Raw genomic sequence first — 15,803 nt, 5'->3', positions numbered from 1 at the left:
AGTAAGACCCCCGTTTTACTAGAATTCCGTTTTAAAAAGTTCAGAGACATTAATTTTTCAACCTGAATTAGTTGTCGAACTGGGTAGGTATCTCATCAGGATCGCTGGCCATTACTGAGAACCTGAAACACTTGATAAGTTTGGCTAGGGGAGTGACATAAATATTAAAAAGGACAGGGCTCAAAGAAGAGCCCTGGGTAACATCACAAGGAAGTGAAGAGGTAGGTTAGTTAAAAACATCAAAAGCTACTAACAGTTTCGGTTCAAGAGAAATGATTCAAGAAGAGTGCGAGCTTGGTCCCTAATCCCGATGGATGTGAGACGGTCTAAGAGAATGTTATGGTTGACTGTATCAAAGACCGCTGAGCGATCTAATAAAATTAATGCTGCACTGCCTCCAGCATCTACAGTCTGTCTAATTTGCTCTGTGGCTGTCATAAGAGCAGGTTCCTTACTGTGGTGGCTTCTAAAACCAAACTGGGTGGAATCAAGATGTCCATGGTTCTCCATATAGAAAGTAAGTTCTGAGTTCATGGCTTTTTCCACAATTTTTGTGGAAAACGGAAGCCGCGATATGGGCCTGTAATTATTGGGCTCTGTGCTGTCCTAGTTTGTTTTTTTCAGATGGGGAAGGACAGAGGCAAGTTTTCATTTGTCAAGGAAATGACCCGTGCTGAACATTTGATTAAAGATGGTGGTCAGATGCTCTGAGATAGTTTCAGGAACTAGATGTACTGTTTTAGGGGGACAAGGATCAACTCTGAGGCAAGTGGGCCAGGGGGTTTTGGCACCAGCTGTATCCCACTGGACTTCTGAGACTGTGATATGAACGGGGTGCTGTGGAGTTGTGGGGGCGGCTGTGGAAGCGTTACTCTGAGGCAAGCTCCTCCCCTTTTTTTCCCCCTCACCACCACGGTTGTTCTTGACCCTGCCCTATTTCACGTTGAATGGGCAAGGCTGAAGCCCTGCCGGAGGAGGTCCAGTTAAAAATTAACAAGTTTACTGCTTGCTCCTCCGACCATGCAAGACAACCAGTGACCGGTAGCCAGGCTTTCAAATCCCCTGTCACATCGGATGTGGTTCAAATCCTGCTGGTCATTCAAACCTCTTGGGGGGGCCCTTGAGATGAAGATTAGTGAGGTGGAAGCAGAAGTCGGCGTCCCCCGCCAGGACCTTCACAATGTGGTCAGGAGAGTCACCGAAGTGAAAAGCAGAGTGTTCACAATTGAGGATGATGCGGCGGACCTCAAGATAAACGTGGCTCCGCTACTCATACTCTGGAAGCCAAAACAGAAGATGTGGAAAATCATTCAAGGTGCAGTAACTTATGCTTTGTGGAGTTCCCAGAAGAGGTCAACACCATACACCCAGCGACCTTTATTGAGGACTAGATCTGGTCCTGGTCCGGAGGGGGTTCTATCACCATGGTTTGTGGTGGAACGAGAGCACCGTTCCCTGGCACATCATCCTTCCACCCAGAGCACCTCCACGCTCTGTCATTGCCAAAATGTTGAACTTCTGTGATCCAGATACTATTCTACGACATGCGCTTGTTAATGGTAAGCCCCACTTTCAATCAACCCACATTATGATCTTACCATGTTACTCAAAATCCAGCCAAAAGCAGCAAAAATCCTTTGATGCCATTAAAGTGAAACTTAAAGCAAGGTCCCTTCAGTATACGTTGCTCTTCCCGGCTCAACTTAAAGTGATCTATGGATCTTGCTCTTGGATCCCGGAGGAGGCTTGGGAGTTGGCTAGGGAGAAGCGGGCCCTCAGATGATATGACCGCCCTGTCTTGACTGCTGAGGGGGCCCTGCCCCATCACTCACCAGGACCGCTCAACCTTGGAGCCATTGAGACCCAAATTCATGGGGGGGTGAGGCAGTCACCCGAGTCCTCCGATGCTGTTCCTGACCTCCCACAATCTGAGGAAGGGCTGCCTCATGTTTCTTTGGTGCTCGATGGGTGCTTTGACACCATGCAGGCAGATGCTTCTGGGAAGGGTGAGCTTACGCAAGGCCACTGTGACAACCATGGGGCTTGTGGTGTTCTATTTGTGTTTGACTATTGACCTTGGTCTAAGGGTGTGTTCTGCTTATGGACATGTAAATCCTGCTCAGGGTAAAATCCACCTCGAATATCCCGAAATATGTTCCAGTTTCTCTGTTGTGGTATGTTGTGCTACAGATGCATCTGGGGTGGTAATATGGGGTGGTGGCTCGTTGTTGTTGAGGGTGTTGTTCTATTTTATGTTTTGTCTCTTATCTGTTTCTTGGTTGGAATCGCTTCCACACACAACTTAGGCTACACACCTTGGTCCCAACCGTGGGTCAGGGCTCCGTCACTTGGCCCCCTGAGTTTACTCAATGGCTGAATTTAATCCTATGTCCTGGAACGTCAATGGACTATTAGACCGTATCAAATGCATGGTGGTCCACAGACATCTTAAGCGTCATGAGATGAGCATGGCACTCTTGCAAGAGGCTCCCTGTGGCTTTTTCTACACAGATTTAGCTCTGAGCGCTGTCTTTCACTCTGGTTTTTGGATGGACTACAGGGAGGTTGTGATTCTAATTCATACACACTTCCCTCTGGTAGTGACACAGAAGTGCTGTGTGGGGGTTGTTGGAACATTGGATGTGAATCCACACATTATCTTAAGTGTCTACATCTCCGCTCCCCCACACAAACAAACCCTAGGTGAGCTTGCAGAGGTCATTGCTGCTCTACCACATTGAATACTGCTCTTTGGAGAGGATATCAACTCTACCCTTAATCCTGATATGGATGTTTCTGGCACCCCCATGCTGCACAGAATAGAGGTGCCTAAAACGTGTTTCTACTGAGTGGATTCCCTGGGGCTATGTGATATCTGGGGGTGTAGCATCTGAGGGAGAGGGCATATAAACATATATGTGCACCACAAAGACCCCATCCTGTATTGACTTCTTGCTCCTCCCCACCACAGATGTGAAAGGCACGTCAGCTGCCAAAATACTCCCTCGCAGGATCTCTGATCATTCTCCCCTAGTGTTCTGTGTTGGGACCCAGACACACCTTAAAAGACCCATATAGCACCTTAAAACCTGGTTTCTCACAGATGTCCACTTGGTCGGATGAGCTACGTTCATACTTTTAGACTAAGGAAGGGTTAGTTGGTAGCACGGGTACCCAAAGTGCGGCAGGCAAAGCTACAATTAGAGGAGTGGTCAAGACATGCAGAGAGGGACAGGTTAAGCCATATGGCAGAGCTTGAGTCCAGCATACTTACACTGGAATCTAGAGTGGCGCCAAACATGAATGAATCCCTCAGCCGCTGATTAGTGATCAATAGGGTTTCCTTGCATCAGTTTGCATTTCAGGAGGCCCATCAATACCGGTGTGCATCTATTCAGCAGGTATATGAACACTGGGGTAAAAGTGGTAAACCTTTGTATTGACTGGCAACCAGATCTGCTGGTTCCAGGCTGGCCCCTTCTATCAATGATTCATTGGATAATCCTTTACACAGCCAGAAGCTATTGTAGGTGTATTTGTGGACTACTACGAAACACGTTGTGCCTGTATGCCTAGACATCCCCAGGGAATTGCCCGTCTTTTATTGTCTCATATCCCCTCCCTCATCTTACTTGATCCCGGCAGGGGGTTCTTGAATCTCCCCTTACTATAGTGAAGTATCCGTGGCAATACATGATCTGAGGTTGGGGAAAACTTCTGGTCCGGATGGTTTCCCGCTCGCACATTATTGTCAACTCCACAACATTGCTGCTCTACATCTACTCCGAGTCTACCAGGAAGCAGGCAGGAAGGGCTCTTTCCCAGCAGACCTCCACCTAGCCACTTTTGTGGTCATTCCTTAGTCAGGTGTCCAAGCCACCAGCTGAGTCTTCTAATGGCCTATCTCTTTGGTCAACACCAAAATCAAAATGTATGCTGAGATCCAAGCATCAAGACTGCAGCAGGTACTGGCTACCTTGGAACATCCTGACCCAACCGCAGCACTAGGTATTGCATCCAGTGTGTCCACACGGCTCTGTCCCTTGTCCGAGACATTGGAGATTCTGCTGCCCTATTCCTTATAGACTTTGAAAAAGCCTTTGATACAGTGGACTGGAGCTATCTTGACTCGGTGTTGTGAGGCATGGGATTCAGTCCGTCTTCCATGGCTATGTTAAACATCTGAAATATGGTGCCTGAGGTCATGCCCAACCTCAATGTTTCCCCCTCCTACAGATGACCAAAACCAGCCTTAACACCTGGAATACTCTACCCGTTGACACCCTGAGTCGAGTTGCATTTATAAAAATGATGATACTCCCCTGTTTCACATATATTCTGCATAACTTCCCGCTTCTCATCCCCAACACCTGGATTGTTGGGGCTGCAGCGATGCTTCGGTCCTTTTTATGGATGGGGTAGGCCCCTGCGCATAGCACTTGCTAAAGGTCGCCGCTCAGTAGATGATGGAGGACTGGGGGAAGTAAACATCAAGATGTATTACTGGGCATCCCAACTCCTTGTAACGGCTATCAGGTGGGTGGAGCAACCTAGCCTATCACCTGGAGGTGGCCTGCCTCTGGCTCAACGGTATTCTGGACTTCCCTTATGGCCGACCGATCCCCCTCCATATTCCTGATATCACTAGGACAGTCTTTCGGGTGTGGTAGGCGGCAAATAGATTCATGGAGTGGGGCAAGAGATTAATGCAACAAACTCCACTTTGGAGGGGTCAATGGCAGGATTATACTGCACTATTGGAGGAGTTCTGATATTGGGATCTGATTAGAGTCAAAGTGCTGAGTGACATATTGGAAGGCTCCCATATGCTTTCCTTTCAGGATCTCGAAACTCACTTTAAACTTTCCCACATTCAATTTCACAAAAATTTGCAAATGTCGCACATGCTCATTCAGCACCAGGCACACTTCACTGATCTGCCTAACTTTAGCCCCTTCGAAGCGAAGTTGCTGATGAGTGGCCTGGGCCATGGGGGGACTTCCAATATCTATAGATCCTTGATCTGTAATGCTCCTGAAGCACTAAAACAGCTCCATCAGAGATGTGAGCAGGGGGTTGGGGACCTTAAGGACACTGAGTGGCGACAGGCATGTATGGGCCTCTGTGTGCTTGCTATCTTAGTATGGCTGTGAATGATACAACTACACTACTTACACATGCCATAGATGGTGCCATAGAGGCTCTGGCATACGGGCATTCTCACCAAACTCAGTTGTCCTCAGTGCTCTTCCCCAGATGCCGATTTCTTCTATGTGGTATGACAATGTCCCATAATTACTTGTTATGGGAGATAGATTGGCCGATCCATAGCTAGGATCCTTCCAAGACCTATCGCCCAGACACTGAAAATGGCCCTCCTGGGTCTTATGGAGGAGCATGGGGGTGCAGGAGGGGACAGGTTGCTAGTGGATCTAGCAGTACCGGTTTCCAAGAGAGGCACAGTGCTTAGATGGAAATCACAACCGCTCCTGGTGCTGTCTAAGTGGAGATCCGTCATTGACTGCTGTGCCAAACAACAGAAGCTGATTTACACTGTCAGGGGCTGCCTGTGCAAGTTTTATAAATTCTGGGGCACATGGTGGCAGTATTATGGGTTGGCAAATATGCCAGAGGCTGTGCCCTTGCGGGATTAAAATCCTTCATGTTCTGATGGGGACCCTGGGGTAGGTAGGGAGGTTTGGTATTCACTGTGAAGCAATTTTCCTTTCCTTTCCATTTTGCTATTGAATTTGCAATTTGAAAATCAATCAAATATGTTTATCAAAAAAAGCTCTACTATGATTTATGAAGATTTTTTAATTCTAGGGAATTCATGGAAATCTGAAAGTATGCGGGTGACCACTATACATGACCGTCTGCAATTGAAGCAGCATTTCTTAAGACCCTTTTTCTTACCTTGTACAAACTGCAATTGACTGTACCAGGGACCAGCATGTTCTTTAAATTTTTTACAACGGACTCTGGGATTTAACCACTCTTCTGAAACATCTTTTCACATCAAACCCCATTGTACCTTGAGCTGAACATGCTTCCACACTCTGGGGCTTATTTACAAGCCACTTGCGCCACTTTAGTGTCATTTTTAACATGGGAAAAGTGACATACGGGTGGTGCAAGAGGCTTGTAAATAAGCCCCTCTGTCTTCTTGAGACTTCACTGCCTTTAACATTTCCCTGGGCTGTCTGGCCATTTATTGGACGATGCACGTGTTGGCTTCCTAAAACCTGCTGTGAACAGTAAAGAACTGGAAGATCCTGTACTGTCTTCCAGAACGTTTGTAGATAAAACAAATGTATGAATAGAATTTTGTAATTGATTATGGTGTTTTCCACACTTTCCTTGATTGCTTTAACTTGGACAGGGAATAGGTCATTTTGTTCCCAAAATGTAAATGTGTACCACAAATTGACCATTAATTCCACTATAATTTAAAAAAAAACTCAGCGGTTGGTGGAACCTGTGCCTTCTTTATCTCTTGCTCCTTAAAATGAAAGAAGGAGCAGGTGTTGGCAGTGTCTTTGATGAATCCTTTTCTAAGCTAATAGGCATGATGATCAAAATGGTGGCAGTCATTGGTACAGTAAAATCAAACCTTTGATGACCTAGGTGTAAGACTTACCGATAAAATGGAGACCACACCTAGCAAAGATGCTGCTGGGACACAAGCCAGTGGCCAGAGCCATAGGGAAAGAACACCGCCTTTCACACACTAGGCCCATAGCTCTGGCCCTCCAAGTATATGACGCTAAAGCAGTTAGCACTGCTATTTACAGAGCAGAAGTTTGGGGCTTCAACAAACTCGACGAGCTCTGCAGATTAGAACATACATTTTTAAGAGACTTGGTTATGGCTCCCAAATATGTTCCCCTTACCCCTTTACTGTTGGACATGGGCAGGCGGTCGATAGGTGACGTAGCTAGGCTACGCCCTTTACTCTTCCGGACCCGTATTAGGCGGACCCCTGAGCTTTCTCCCTTTGCTGAAGCCCTTGCTGATATTATCCGCCTAGACAACGGTTGCAATACAGGTAGCGAGAGATAGAATGTTGTACATACATTTTAGGCTTGGATCTCTTCCCGTTCAGGCGGTGACAGCAAAGTGGTGCACAAGTAATGGGAAAAACTGCCCGTGCTGCAATGCCCCGACAGGAAGTATTGGCCACCTAATGTTTGCCTGTCCAGCATATAAAACATCACTGGCTAACTGGCTGAAACCGCTTTGTCAGCAATTGGGCACACGGGACCACCACACAGCATTGCGTATTCTCAAGTCCGACTCTAGGCCGTTCTACGTATGCTGTGTAGTAAAGTTCTTGGGACAAGCATGGCTCATAAGCTGGAAAGCTCTTGCAAGATTGGTATAGTTTTAACTAAAATTAGGACAGCGATAACCTTACGATATAACACTAGATTAGTTTGTATTCTCATGGACAAGCACTTTACTTGTCAAATTGTTGCTGCTATGTTGGGCATAATTTAATAACGCTTTTAATATACTAATGCTTCTCCAATAACAGGAAGCATTGACTGGTTTTACCCTGTTTTTGCTGTAGATATGTATTTGACAAACTAAACTGTGCATTTTCTATCGCTCTCCTGTTTTTTAAATATTTTGAATACGATATATGCATTATTATATTAAGGGCTTGTCCGTTTACTTCATTGTATTATTTGTTTACGCAAAATGAAGATGCTGCACACTTGTACTCTTTTTTTAAAGGCAAACAATATATTTTTATTTATTGCTTTTATGACATTTTTGTCGAAAAAAAGCGTAAATCAATCAATAAGCAAAGTCTGCTTCTTTGAAAATGTGAGAGTTTAGAGAAAGACTTCTAAAAGGGAAAGAAGAATATCAATTTATTTGTCCTGGGAATGCATGTGGCTACTTTGTGAACATCTTTAGAGAGGGCTCATATTAAAGTATTAGAACCTGAATATTGCCCTGGAGGGTGTAAACCATATCTACGGTTTCATGGAGGAACCATATGCGGAGAGGGAATCCTATTAAATTTTTCACAAATTAGTTTTCGAAATAATTAGCCATGACACCAAATAAAGTTATGTAAATGGAGAGGATTCATAGTTGTGGATGTCTTCTAGATCGAAAGAGTCAAAGGCCATGGTACTTTTTAGCTAAACTCTGCAATTCCCTTTGAAAGAAATACTGGTTAAAAGAGCAAGAAACCTGGGAGAGGATACAAGCAGCATTATTATGTTCCTTGATAAGAACAACAATGTCCAGAGCAGGCAGATGTTGATTCAAAGAGCAGTACATTATTTGTTCTGCTACCTTCAATGTACTAGTAAATGATTTGATACCTTTTTATTTATAAGAGATTCAAACTGGAATTTGAGACAGAATCTTTGAACATCCAAACACCTAAGATTGTATTAGTGGAACTAACTGCAGAGTGAAAAAAGAGTTGAGAGTCTGTATCACACAAAGTGCACTGGAGGCGCAATAGGCATTTGCGCCATGTTTGTGTGCCGCCAAGGGGCACTTTGGCACTACAGAAAGGGCCGCAGATGCCTATGCGGCCCCTTCTGTAGTATTGATAGTGCTGGCTAATATGTAGTGCAAGTGCTATCTCGAGAGGGCATTCCCTCATTTGCATGGAGTCGTGCCTCTGCGCCATATTATCGACATTTCTGCAAGCCGTCAAGAGGCGCACTGGTAGTGCAATACAAATATTTGACACACTGTCAGTGCCCTCCCCTGAGGGCAGCCCTCCAAAAGGGATTAAAGGGGGTCAAATGAACCCCCAGACATCCCCCCTTGCAAGTGAATGCTGTCACTCACTACAACTGCCTTCAGGAGGATCTCAGGCCCTTCTCTGAAGTGCAGGCAGGCGCCTCCTGCACAGTGAAACACGGAGCAGCTTATTAAAGCAGCTGCTCCATATTTCACTAAATGCTCTGCCCCCAGGGGATCCCCAAGTTCCAAGCTGCTGTGATGGCAGGGTATTCATTGTAATCTGGTGCACTGTTTAAAGGTGCACCATGGCTCAAATATGAACAGTGAGCCTGATACATAATGTGGATCCAGGAGCTCTATCAGAAGGAGCTCTCAGAATTCTAAATCATAATCTGATAGCAATTTCTACCCTATATCTAATGTTTGTACATATAATAAATTTGTTTTGAAAATTAGCTTTGGACCTTCTGTTGTTAGGACTTTAACCTTATTTATTTATTTTGCAGTTTTATATAGTGCGCACAAAACCCAAAAGGGTATGTGAGATCATTACATCGAACATACACGCAGTTTATAAAAGAACAGTTGCATTGGTTGGGATACATAAGAGCATTTTGAACAGCTACATACGTTTAAAATACCAATCACCTGCAGAAATTCATTCAGGCATGAAATCAGACTTTAGCCATGAGGATATGTGGTGACAACATAAAGCTTAATATAAGTCTTCATAGTGCTTTGCATACCTTGATGAATATTAAAGAGACAGTGTGGCATTGACTGACATTAAGTGATAATAATTTGTTGTGTATTGTACATTGCATATAATTTGCTGTATGTGTATAGTTTTTATGATATTTTTTTCAATTGCATTATGTAATTGCCATGCTTGGTTGATTGAGCTACACTTGCTGTCAATCTTGTAGGCGTAAATCCTTCATGGTGGAATGGGTTTTTCTCTAAGGGACAGCACTTGGTTAGATTGCACTTGTTGAATCGTTGCCTGTAGGCCTCTAGTGTCTGGCCTGTATTGTAGCCTTTGTTGTACACTTTTCATTCTGTTGTTTGCATTATACAGGTCCTAACCAGTATGCAGTGGGGCTAAAACATCACAACATGGAAGCTGATGCTGATGGGCATGTGTGCGCTGGCTCCTATGAGGCTAGTCACAAGTATTTTATTATTCTGCCAAGGTTATTTCACACTTGTACTGGCATTGGGTTTTCCTCAGCACTTGAAGGCACCTTCTGCATCTTGAGGTCCCTGGTCTCTGCATTGTGCAGCAGCTGGTTACTAACACCTGATACAAAGGTCAGAGAAGGGGAGGGGATCATTTAGTGGTTAAGGAACCTGTACCTTATGACACATGAAATCACAATGCTTATAATACTTGTTGTGGTTAGGTACTTTGGAAAGTTAGCATCATTCACTGCAAGTGTGAATGCGATCTGAAGAGCTTGTGCATATCCTCTGGGGAGGGGTGACTGCTTGCGGTGAGGGGTTCATAGAACTTCAGTATTCATGAGGAATGGATGATGCCTTTTTCTATGACTCTTGACAATTACTATTTTAATCACATATTATTACAATGCAAGCACTGTTTTGTATCTATGTTGGAGGATATGAATTCTGGCATTTTGCATGGATTGTTGGATATTGCTTTATGAATTCCTTGTAGTCAAATAGTTTGGATTGCAGTCCAATCATGGAGCAGTCACAGCTATAACCCCTGGCTTACCCCTTGCAATCCTTGGCATTGCCTTTGCCTCAGAAATGGCAAACGCAGTGCCAAAACAGATCTGATAACGTTATGTTATGTTATGTTATAAATCAAACCTTATTAAAAGGCTAAAGAGTAAATGAAGCCATTAACATAATTCATATGCAATGTATTGTCCATGTGAATTAGCACTGGTGGGCCTGAGCAGCATTGCTTTATTTTAATCTCATTTTGCGTATATCCCTGTGATTTCGCATTAAAGTATCGATTTGAAGTAGACATTAGACTTCAGTAACATCAATCATTGTGGTGTCATGAGCATCAACTTCAAGGTCTTGTGACATCCCTTCATGGCACGCAGGGTCAAAGGCCATGTGATAACACTTCTTGTGATGTCATTGAGTTCAAAGGATGTATGATATCTCTTCTGCTACTACTGGCATTTTGGTGAATTGACACCCATGGCAGTTCTACTAGTTTGAGATAAAGAAGGTCTTTTTAGTCAGGTTTAAATATTTTTATTTTATTGTATATCAGAGCATATATGTTCACGAAGGCTTGGTGAATGAGAGCCAATGCCCTGATTGTTTATGACTGGAAGTACAAATTGGTCATTGAGTATTTGGCAAGACGAGATACTACTGTTCATTTGGAGTTTAACGTGCGCTGTAGAGGAGGAGCCGTCAAGGGATTTATTTAAAATACACAGTCATATATTTCCAAGTTCTTAATACGGTATAAGCTTTTGTCAATTGCTTATTAGTAAATTAATTCTTAAGTTTCATTTTGAACAGTATCAATCACAGCTGAGAGATTTAAATCAAAAGAAAGTATACAAACACGGGTGTATATAGAGAATTTTTTTTTTATATATATTTTTCAAAATAGTTATATGGGTACTGAAAATATACATAGACAATGTAACAGGAGGAGGTACAATACAATTCAATGGTCCTCCAGTGTCACATTTATTTACACGTTTCCTTATATAGATGAATTTTTGAAAAAGTGTCTTAAGTCGACGTTTCGGTCTCTTATGTAGTCATCGATGAAACCATCTTCAGGACTATTATGTGTGATATAGATGACCCCTGAGGTCAGTTGGTATAATCTTAATCGATGATGCACACTATTAATGATGGATCGCGATGTAAATATTCTTTCGATAGGTAACTGTTTTCGCAGATGTCTAAATGATCATCTCAAACTAATAATATGGCAAAAATCGTGTTATCACTCCAGGTCCTCAAAGAGAATGTCACAGCGGGGCGTCTCAGTTATGGACAGACCTGATAATTAGAGCCTTATTGCGACGTTTATACGCGGTACGTCTACGTCCTAGTCATGGAACTTCAATATTCGCAAGACATACGGGTTATGAATAAATCTGGTAATTCAGGACTGGTAGCGGAATTATCGTGAGGCGCGTCTGCGTCCTAGTTGCAAAATTCTAGTGCAGATCCATTTCGAGAGCATTCTCTATATACACCCGTGTTTGTATACTTTCTTTTGATTTAAATCTCTTAGCTGTGATTGATACTGTTCAAAATGAAACTTAAGAATTAATTTACTAATAAGCAATTGACAAAAGCATATACCGTATTAAGAACTTGGAAATATATGACTGTGTATTTTAAATAAATCCCTTGATGGCACCTTTACCCATCCATCTAATTTTGCCCAGGCCCTCAAGGGTAGATTGGGTTTTCCCATTGTATTCAGACGTAGAGGAGGAGCGGCATTAGTGCAGTGTAGAGTTTAACATCCTGCTGTGGGCGAGGAGCAGACTCAGTGCAGCGGGTGTGTGATGACATTGGAAGATAATTCTCGCTCCATGTTGGAACAGGTGAAGTTATGACGAAGTTGAGTTGTCTCTAGATGCCATTTTAGTTTGAGGGGCATGATGATTCCTTGCGCCTTTTTAAATCAGGCAAAGTTTGTGGAAGTGCCATTTTAGTTTGCCATGTGACACAATCAAGCAAAACGTCCTCACACCATTTTTGGATGGGACACAGACATGGTATTCAGAGCACTATTTCATTGGAAGTGCCATACTACTCATCGTGCAAAAACAACAATTGATGGACAGAATGCAGAACAATGTCATACATTCACCCCAGTACAGAGATCTGGGCCTAAATCCCTCGTTTTTTGGCTCACCATACCGTTCCAGTTTGAACCTAGCCATATGCAAATCAGTCTTGACCCTGTGCCTCATGGGAACAGTCCAGCCCGAACTGCCAAGCCAGGTCCTCCTTGGACTGGAAACAAGCATCCTAGGACCGGTTTCGGGGTTTCACCCCTCTTCAGCCAGGATAGCTTGATTCCAGTGGCATGGAGAGCAAGGGACCCTCGTCTGGGCATACCCTTCCCACTCGGGGTGACAAATGCAAAAACAACAATTGATGGACATAATGCAGAACAATGTCATACATTCACCTCAGTACAGAGATCTGGGCCTAAATCCATCGTCCATCACCACCCCCTTTTGTACCGCTTTGTTCGCCATAAGTTGGCAGGGTATGCTCAGACGTTGAGTCCCTTGCTCACTTTGCCACTGGATTCAAGCAAGCTTGGCTGAAGACGGCTGAAATGCCAGAAACCGGTCCTAGGAAGCTTGTTTCCGGTCCAGGGAAGGCATGGCTTGGCAGTTCGGGCTGGACTGTTCCCATGAGGCACAGGGTCAGACTGATTTGCATATGCCCATGTCTGAACTGGGGTGGCAGAGTGGGCTAAAGAACGGTGATGGATCAAACCCAGATCTTTTGACTGGGTGTGAGTGTTTGATTGGTTCTGATGCTCCGTCCATCACCACCCCCTTTTGTCTCGCTTTGTTCGCCATAAGTTTGCAGGGTATGCTCAGATGTTGAGTCCCTTGCTCACTTTGCCACTGGATTCAAGCACGCTTGGCTGAAGACGGCTGAAATGCCAGAAACCGGTCCTAGGAAGCTTGTTTCCAGTCCAGGGAAGGCATGGCTTGGCAGTTCGGGATGGACTGTTCCCATGAGGCACAGGGTCAGACTGATTTGCATATGCCCATGTCTGAACTGGGGTGGCAGAGTGGGCTAAAGAACGGTGATGAATCAAACCCAGATCTTTTGACTGGGTGTGAGTGTTTGATTGGTTCTGATGCTCCGTCCATCACCACCCCCTTTTGTACCGCTTTGTTCGCCATAAGTTGGCAGGGTATGCTCAGACGTTGAGTCCCTTGCTCACTTTGCCACTGGATTCAAGCAAGCTTGGCTGAAGACGGCTGAAATGCCAGAAACCGGTCCTAGGAAGCTTGTTTCCGGTCCAGGGAAGGCATGGCTTGGCAGTTCGGGCTGGACTGTTCCCATGAGGCACAGGGTCAGACTGATTTGCATATGCCCATGTCTGAACTGGGGTGGCAGAGTGGGCTAAAGAACGGTGATGAATCAAACCCAGATCTTTTGACTGGGTGTGAGTGTTTGATTGGTTCTGATGCTCCGTCCATCACCACCCCCTTTTGTACCGCTTTGTTCGCCATAAGTTGGCAGGGTATGCTCAGACGTTGAGTCCCTTGCTCACTTTGCCACTGGATTCAAGCAAGCTTGGCTGAAGATGGCTGAAATGCCAGAAACCAGTCCTAGGAAGCTTGTTTCCGGTCCAGGGAAGGCATGGCTTGGCAGTTCGGGCTGGACTGTTCCCATGAGGCACAGGGTCAGACTGATTTGCATATGCCCATGTCTGAACTGGGGTGGCAGAGTGGGCTAAAGAACGGTGATGGATCAAACCCAGATCTTTTGACTGGGTGTGAGTGTTTGATTGGTTCTGATGCTCCGTCCATCACCACCACCTTTTGTACCGCATACTACTCATCATGCCATTTTGGTTTGGGCGCAGAGTGCTGTTCTGTGTATTGGTGGAACAACTAAAAGATCGTATGATTGTACACGTACCTAAGACTGTTACTACACATGTTGGTATCAAGCTATGGTCGTGAGAAGTAGAACATTGTACATGCATCAACTGCTATTAAAATGTTTGTTGGTACCAAGGTGTTGTTGTGAAAAGAACATTGTCAGTTTTGGACCAATTGCGGGGAGTATGCATCTCATTGCTAACCAGTGAAATCATACGGAGAGTGGTTTAGTTCTTTGTTTAACTTTGTGAATGGATTTCTACTTATGGTAGAATGGGATATAAAGTTGTGAGACTAGTGATTATTATTGCTTTCTTTCTAAAAAAAAAGAACAGTGGCACGATTAATTTCCCATAGATTTGAAATATTGTGTGATTTCCTTCAGATATTCCTCATTCTAGTGTGTATTTCATAGGATAATAATCCAAGGTATTACATTTAAATGTACTGGACAATTTGCAGTATTCATCCACCACCACCATTTCTACAACTCCCGGCAGATACACTAGTTAGGTGGAACACGTGGTAAAGAGCTTTCGCTAAGTATTTAGGTGCTGTTGGAGGAAATATTGGCCATGTCTGAACTGGGGTGGCAGAGTGGGCTAAAGAACGGTGATGGATTAAACCCAGATCAGTTGACTGGGGGTGAGTGCTTGCAATGTTCAACACTCCGTCCATCATTTCCTTTGGTTTTGCTTTGTTCGCCATAAGTTGGCAGGGTATGCTCAGAAGTGAGTCCCTTGCTCACTTTGCCACTGGATTCAAGCAAGCCTGGCTGAAGACGGCTGAAATGCCAGAAACCGGTCCTAGGAAGCTTGTTTCCGGTCCAGGGAAGATATGGCATGGCAGTTCGGGCTTGACTGTTCCCATGAGGCACAGGGTCAGACTGATTTGCATATGGCCATGTCTGAACTGGGGTGGCAGAGTGGGCTAAAGAACGGTGATGGATTAAACCCAGATCAGTTGACTGGCGGTGAGTGCTTGCAATGTTCAACACTCCGTCCATCATTTCCTTTGGTTTTGCTTTGTTTGCCATAAGTTGGCAGGGTATGCTCAGACGTGAGTCCCTTGCTCACTTTGCCACTGGATTCAAGCAAGCCTGGCTGAAGACGGCAGAAATGCCAGAAACCGGTCCTAGGAAGCTTGTTTCCGGTCCAGGGAAGACATGGCTTGGCAGTTCGGGCTGGACTGTTCCCATGAGGCACAGGGTCAGACTGATTTGCATATGGTCATGTCTGAACTGCGGTGGCGGAGTGGGCTAAAGAACAGTGATGGATTAAACCCAAATCAGTTGACTGGGGGTGAGTGCTTGCAATGTTCAACACTCCGTCCATCATTTCCTTTGGTTTTGCTTTGTTCGCCATAAGTTGGCAGGGTATGCTCAGACGTGAGTCCCTTGCTCACTTTGCCACTGGATTCATGCAAGCCTGGCTGAAGACGGCTGAAATGCCAGAAACCGGTCCTAGGAAGCTTGTTTCCGGT

This window comes from Triturus cristatus, chromosome 8 (assembly GCF_964204655.1).
Source record: "Triturus cristatus chromosome 8, aTriCri1.1, whole genome shotgun sequence".
NCBI lineage: Eukaryota > Metazoa > Chordata > Amphibia > Caudata > Salamandridae > Triturus > Triturus cristatus.
The sequence above is the reverse complement of the archived record's forward strand: the minus strand, read 5'-3'. Positions refer to the sequence as shown.